The sequence below is a fragment of the Vollenhovia emeryi genome, unplaced genomic scaffold, assembly GCF_000949405.1.
Source record: "Vollenhovia emeryi isolate VEMERY1.0 unplaced genomic scaffold, V.emery_V1.0 DF939214.1, whole genome shotgun sequence".
NCBI classification, from domain to species: Eukaryota; Metazoa; Arthropoda; class Insecta; order Hymenoptera; family Formicidae; genus Vollenhovia; species Vollenhovia emeryi.
Genome location: NW_011967152.1, coordinates 262,475 through 269,601, shown reverse-complemented (window position 1 = coordinate 269,601; position 7,127 = coordinate 262,475). Strand labels below are relative to the sequence as shown.

Here is a 7,127-nt window from a genome sequence, read left to right as displayed (position 1 = left end):
AACCAGTATATTCATTTGTCTCTGTCATTTATGCGTGTGTTAACTTTGCACCCCAACTTTAAAATTTTGTAGTTCTGACTGGAGTTTCCGCTTCTTTTTGAAGAGTTTAAGAGTTCCCAATAATTTATAAAAAGAGTTCTGCTGATTAACGATCAGAAATTAAAATTTAAAAAATCGGGTGCCAACTTCTTATCGAAATTTGAGATCGAATAGTTCTGAATGGTCTAATAGCTTCATTTTGCAATTATCTAGAGTTCCTGATACATAAAAAAATTATTCGGTTAATTAAAAAAATAATAAAAATCTTTGAAAATTTTATTTTGAGATACAGTAGTTCTGAGTGATTTATATCGTTGTTACGTTTATTTCGAAGAGTTCTCGCCGACTAAAAAAATTTCTAACCGCCAATATGAAAAGTTACACACTTTAAATGACATTTTAGAAACTAGTAAAAAATGACGCGTATCTCTGAATGAGTCACTTAAGCTCTGTGCGCCATAAGACTTTCCCGTTAAAACTCGTCGAGAACTGCCTAGAACTCCAATTAGAACTTCTCGAAACTCTGAAAAATTTTTCGACCTCCGGACTTTGAACGATGGTCGAAAAATTTCTAAGTCCGGACGTCGAAAAATTTTTCAGAGTTCCGAGTAGTTCTGAGTGGAGTTCTAGGCAGTTCTCGACGAGTTTTAACGGAAAGTCTTATGGCGCACAGAGCTTAAGTGACTCATTCAGAGATACGCGTCATTTTTTACTAGTTTCTAAAATGTCATTTAAAGTGTGTAACTTTTTATATTTGCGGTTAGAATTTTTTTAGTTAGCGGGAACTCTTCGAAATAAACGTAATAGCGATATAAATCACTCAGAACTATTGTATCTCAAAATAAAATTTTCAAAGATTTTTATTATTTTTTTAATTAACCGAGAAAATTTTTTATGTATCAGGAACTCTAGATAATCGCAAAATGAAGCTATTAGACCATTCAGAACTATTCGATCTCAAATTTCGATAAGAAGTTGGCACCCGATTTTTTAAATTTTAATTTCTGATCGTTAATCAGCAGAACTCTTTTTATAATTTTATAAATTATTGGGAACTCTTAAACTCTTAAAAAAAGCAGAAACTCCAGTCAGAACTACAAAATTTTAAAGTTAGGGTGCAAAGTTAACATACGCGTCATTTATTTCGTTTTGCGTCGATCCCTTCTGCGCATCCGACATTTTGTTGGTCCAGCCAATGAGAAAAAAGTTGTGTGCATAGACACAATATATCTAGACCGAGCGTTTGTCTTTATTTGAGCAGTAGGGGGTACAGGTTCACGTAGAAAAGGACAAACTCTGTTTTGTGCTACTTCGTTCTCTCCCTGTCGCATGCAAACGCTCGATCTAAATATATTACGTCTATGGTTGTATGTGTAGTAGTGTATCAAAGCTACACTGCTTATCACTTGAATGCTAAAGACGAGTCGCGCGTCGCGAGAGCACGGAGTTCGCGAGCCGAAATTTCGGAGGGCGGGCAATTTCTAGCTGCGACGCGATGCGGAGACCCGAGACGCACAGTTAATCCCCGCGAGTGTTCCCGACGGTGTACTTTCACATATAACTTTTTTCTCATCGGCTGGGCCAACAAAATGTCGGATGCGCAGAAGGGATCGATGGAAAACGAAACAAATGACGGAGTGGAGCTACTAGTTATACTACGGTATGAATTTATTTGGGTGTCTAAAGTCCACAAGGACGCAGAGTTTTAGATTAGGTGGCTTAAGGCTAAATCCTGATTGAATTCGTAAGCAATCCAGTAGGAAAAATAGTATCGTGTGCCGTTGGTTTATCTTTTTCCGACTCACGCTCGCTAGAAAAAGATACCCCCATTTAGGGCTCCATTGTCTCGTAATCAGTCTATGGTTAAAATGTCTAAAATGGTTATAGAGCTCCCTGGCAATTGTCGACTCGAATTGGATTGGGATTGACGATTGTCTTCTAGCCCATGACAGCCGATTAAATGCTGGCTGCTTCGCTCTCGTTGGCTAGAGGACAATCGTCAATCGCCAATCCAATCCGAGTCGGCATTTGCTAGTCTGATTCGGCCTTTACGATCGCGATGGTACGCGCGATACACTGCATCAGTCAGAATCAATTAAACAATGGACGAACTGTTATAACTATCCAATGTTACAAGAAGTTATAATTATCTTCGAGATGCAAAGTAATCCACGTGCATGGAGCGGCGCTGATTGAATTAAGATCCGTCTTGTTTAACTTTAGATGATAGAGCACGAACTTTACAAACGGGTGCAGTATCGATATCGCGGATTCTGTGTTCTTTAGGAAAGTTTATTAATTACAAGTAGGAGAGAATAAATTTGGCGCCTGCTCCTTTCTGATGATCGATAGCTCTTCCCCGGGCGTTACGAGAAGAATGCGAAAGGGTGCGTGAATGATTGATTACTTTCGGGTGACTCCCACGTTTCGGGATGTTATGTCATTGCGTTCTCGGTAATGCGCGTGTGTGCTCGTACGTGCCTGTGTATATCGTACAATTATGTAATTGAATTCAGCAATATCGTTAGAACGCTTAATGTTTCCAGTCGGCAATAATTCTCTCTTTACAAAAACAATGAACGACCAATGAGAGTGTGATGCGGTTATTGTTGCGTGAGTCGCGTAAACAACTATACTTAATTATCATCACAATTCGAAAACAATTGACGATAACAATTAGAGTCGACTCCAGTTCGAGTCGTCTTCAGCACAATAAATATTCCTTCTCGCGATTTCAGTCGGACCAAACGGTGAGTGCTTTCGGATCTTCGGTCAGAAAGCAGCAAAGAAACTAACGTCGATATTTTTTTGTTTCCGGAATTGTCCGGAAACAAAAGAATTGTAGATCGAAATAATAGGGACAGAAAAGTCAGCAAATACATTATAAAACTACGTCAGTAGTAAGATTTTAACGTTAAAAAAATATCTTATTAACAACTTAAGAATGTGAATATCTTATTATCAATAAGTAACATTCTAGTAATACCTTCTGGAAAGTTCAGGTTTCGTGACTAAGACCCGGTTTCACCAACGTTGTTTAACTTTAAGCTCAGCTTAATTCGCTCTGTCCCTTTCCGTCTATTACTTTAGAAAGAGACAAACGTGAATTAAACTAAGATTAAAGTTAAACGACGCCTGGTGAAACTGGGCCTAAATATTCCCAGATAGCACAAGACACTCCTATGAATATTTTAAGAATATTCTTTAAGAATATTTGGAACACCATGGTATTCCATAGGTCATTCTTATATATTTATCTTATGTTCGACTGGTACTACTATATAAATCTTTTTCGAGTGTGAATAGAATAATCTATCGAATATAGCGTGTCGGTTATATACACATAGAATGATCACAAGTTTCACTGCCTTTTGCATCAGTGTGTTACAAAATAAACGATGTGCAATACATAAACTCGATGAATATTAAAAAATTATTCTGAACGAATTTTCCAAAGAACATCCGAAGTAATGATCTATGTATATTTATAGACTATTTGATTCGAATATTCTGAAATTAAGAATATTTACGCTCCAGAAGATTATTCATAGAACTATGTGTACTATCTGGGATCGCGAGGTAAACCGCTGAGGGCATTGTGGTGTACAGATTAGCGGCATTCCTGGGCATTACTGGACATTTTTGGGATATTAGTTTGGGCATTCGGCCTGGGACATTATAAAGATAAAATCAGATAAAACAAAATAAATAAGATAAAATAAGACATTAAGACAAACTAATTGGTAGGCATTTGTGTACATGATTTTGGTCAGCGGTTTATCCCTCGCTAAATCTTAATCATTGGATAAAAATAAATTTCGGTACCGTAGCTAGAACGATCTTTGTAAGGAATATAGCTGTTTATGTACCACAATCAAACGTTATATTGGACCAAAGAAATGACTTTCTTCCTGACATTCGCTAAGAGTTGAGATAGAAATTCCGTTTCTGTTATTTCAATTGGTTAAATACAAAACATATGCGAGTTTGCAGTACTGGCTATTCATTTATATATCTCAGTTTCTTTTCGTACCTAGAAAATTGTTGCTGCGGTTGCAACATCATTTTTCTCAGTGAAAAAGATTAAAAACGTTAACTGTGTCGGACAGCCGATGAACATCGACTGTAATCATAATCTAACGGGTAGTGTTTTACGCGATAATAACTACTCTCACTGCCCCTTGGTTATTTTTGTATTTACATTGCCGAGAACTGAGTCTACACGTTTATATATTTCATTAATTCTCATTTTGTAATATTCGCGATATTCTTCTTTCGCTCGGCCGAAGAATTTCCGCCTCGCAACTCGATACCTGCCGCGGGCTGTATTATTACAACGGATAATGTTCATTGCTGTTATTGTAAATGTGAAACTCGACGACACACGATCAGTGTCTGTGCAACAGTGAAACGTATTTGCATTTGATATTTTTAATTTTCGCAGTTTACAAACTTTGTACGACAAATGCATCGTACTTAATCGTAACAAAACTAATACACACACACTAGCCTCTAACATAATATCTCATTTAACGTAAATGCAGATACGAAGAAAACTTGAGCGAAAGAAAAATACAAAAAGAAACGCGGGATTTCGATTATTTTCCGCGAGGTGATAAATGCGCCCAGTACTTTCTTATTCATTACCCCCATTTCACTTATTGTTCGTCGAGCTAAAAAGAAAGCGAGTACTCGGGAGGATTAAACTTTCAAGAGAATATCATCACCGTTTACTCCGCGCGAATCCGGCGGATGGAAAGAAACAAAAGAGAGTATCGTTAAATCGTCATAAACGATATTCTCACAATTAATGGCCAAACTTCCGCGTCGGAGGATATTTTTTGCAATTACGGAATACAGAAGACGAGTCGCGCGTCGCGAGGACACGGAGTTCGCACCCACAGAGAAAATTTCCGGATCCAATGCTGTTACACTTGAATGTATCATAAAATAGGATCGATGTAGCGCCAATCATATTTATTATAGAGAAAGGAATACTTTAATCTTAAATGAAAAAATGGTAAAATCTAGAAGAAAATGATAGTGGGTATCGTCTTTTGTCGAATATCGTGGCACCGACTTCGTAAGATGGGGGGTAAAATTTATTCCAAACGCAACAATATATAAACTTACATTTGTACAAGTTACCCTTGCTTAAATATAGTGAGTCAATCTTTTTTTTAATTCGTTAGAGGGGAATAAGAATTATTGATTTGATTTTGATATTGTCTTAGTTTTATACTAAACGAGGTTGCGAGGAATATAAGTGCGTCAAGAATATTTTTTGTCTCGATAACAGAGGTCCTTTCTGAGGGTGCGCGGGCCGCAGTTTCGGAGGGCGGGCAACCCCCTAGCTGCGACGCGACGCGGCGACCCGACGCACAATTAATCCCCCGCGAGTGTCCCCGGCGGTGTATGTACGTTCACTTACTACGAGCAGATCCGAACGTCGTCCTGTCGCTGAAGACGGAAGCAACGGCTCCGCATTATCGTCTCTCCGCGCGCCTCCCCGTACCTCTCCGGCGTTTCTCCCTCGCGCTCCTCCACGACGGGACGTCCTCGGCTCGGCGGGTCGCGGCTCAGCCCACGCGTATCCTCGATCCTTTCTTAGCACGTCGCTTCCCCCGTCCCCCGTTCTTTATCCCCCTCGCCTGGCCGCGCGCAATTGGCACTCTACACCCGCGGGGCACAACACATGGTACCCATGACGACGCGTTTTCTCTTCGCACTTGCTTCGATGTACGGCAATTCCGCGCTCGTCCGCCCCGCGGTCGGCCGGGTCGAGTCAGCCGGGCGGTAGTGATTTAAGACACGCGCCTCGCGCGTACGCGGAACCACGCGGGCCCGTTTTCGCCTTGCTCCGATTTGGCGCCGAGGTGAGCGCGCGAGAGACGAAAAGAAAGACCGCCCTTCCTCGACTACGCTCGGCGCGTTACTGACCGTCCGCGCCGCAGACGCGGAGGTGCAGCCGGTGCAAGCGGCGGCGCACGCTTTGATACCTTTGAGCCAAACCGCGCCGCGCGCATGCGCCGTCGCTGGTAAAAGGCAGAAACGCGATCGACGTTCACCAAGCGCGCGAACGAGGGACCGATCGCGACCGGCGAGCGAGGGATTTGACCAGAGGATGATATGCGCTCGTCCTCCGATGGCGAGTGCTATTTAACTCGTTCGTCGCGGGGAGCTGCGTCTAATCCCGGCTCCCGTCGCGAATGACACGCGGGAAACGTTTGATGGAACGTTTAAGGTGTCGCGAGAAATGTGTCTTTTTGAAATATGTCTTTACCCACTTGTCATCACCGACACTCGCGAGAGTAATGAATCGAAAGTGATTAATATCCGCGAGTATGTTAACGATTCAACGTTTCAGGTAAACTTTTATGTGCCAGCGAAGGAGCTTCGATTTATTGCAATTTTACTAGGGCATTTGAATTCTTTCGAACATACACGGCTTTATGTAACGTAATGAAGAAAGACGCGTAACACTTTTCGTGCATAGTATTTTTATAATATATATTTAATATATTAGTGTAATAAATACAAACTAAATACTATAAACATAAATATATTATTATATATTATTATATATATTATATATTTATTATATTTATAATCTCACCTCCTCTCTCTCTCTCTCTCTCTCTCTCTCTCTCTCGAACGAACGAACGAACGAACGAACGAACGAACAAACGAAAGAAAGAATGTTATTTTTAATATAAATATAATAAATATACACGGAAATAATTTTCTCTTAAAATGTATCCTGAAAATCATGTGACCGTGGAGCGACATGGCATTTTGAAGAACTTTATGCGAGTTCTTTGAAATTTTACCATACATTTTGCTAGTAAAATATATATACTAACAATAAGTGTAATTACTAGTAAAATGTATGGTAAAATTTCGGAAAACTCTCATAAAATTCTTTGAAATGTTGTCCCACAGTTATATAATTTGCAGGGTAAGTTTGAAAATAAGAATTCTATCCATGCACATATTATAATATAATAAAAGCGTAACATTTTGCGTAAGACTGTCAAACTTTTTCATAGACCTCGAACGAGCTCGGAACGCAGTAGCTTCTCCTGAAA

General features: G+C 39.9%; 1 protein-coding gene across 2 annotated transcripts in view; it reads right to left on the bottom strand.

Moving 5' to 3' along the window:
- The window catches only part of LOC105561028 (mucin-16), a 75,611-nt gene extending 69,635 nt beyond the window's left edge, over window positions 1-5,976 (bottom strand). For both annotated transcript variants that reach the window (XM_012010651.1, XM_012010653.1), the window contains exon 1: window positions 5,471-5,976. The gene's annotated coding sequence lies outside the window, so the exon portion shown is untranslated. The remainder of the gene's footprint in view (window positions 1-5,470) is intronic.
- Between the last annotated feature and the right edge of the window lie 1,151 nt (window positions 5,977-7,127).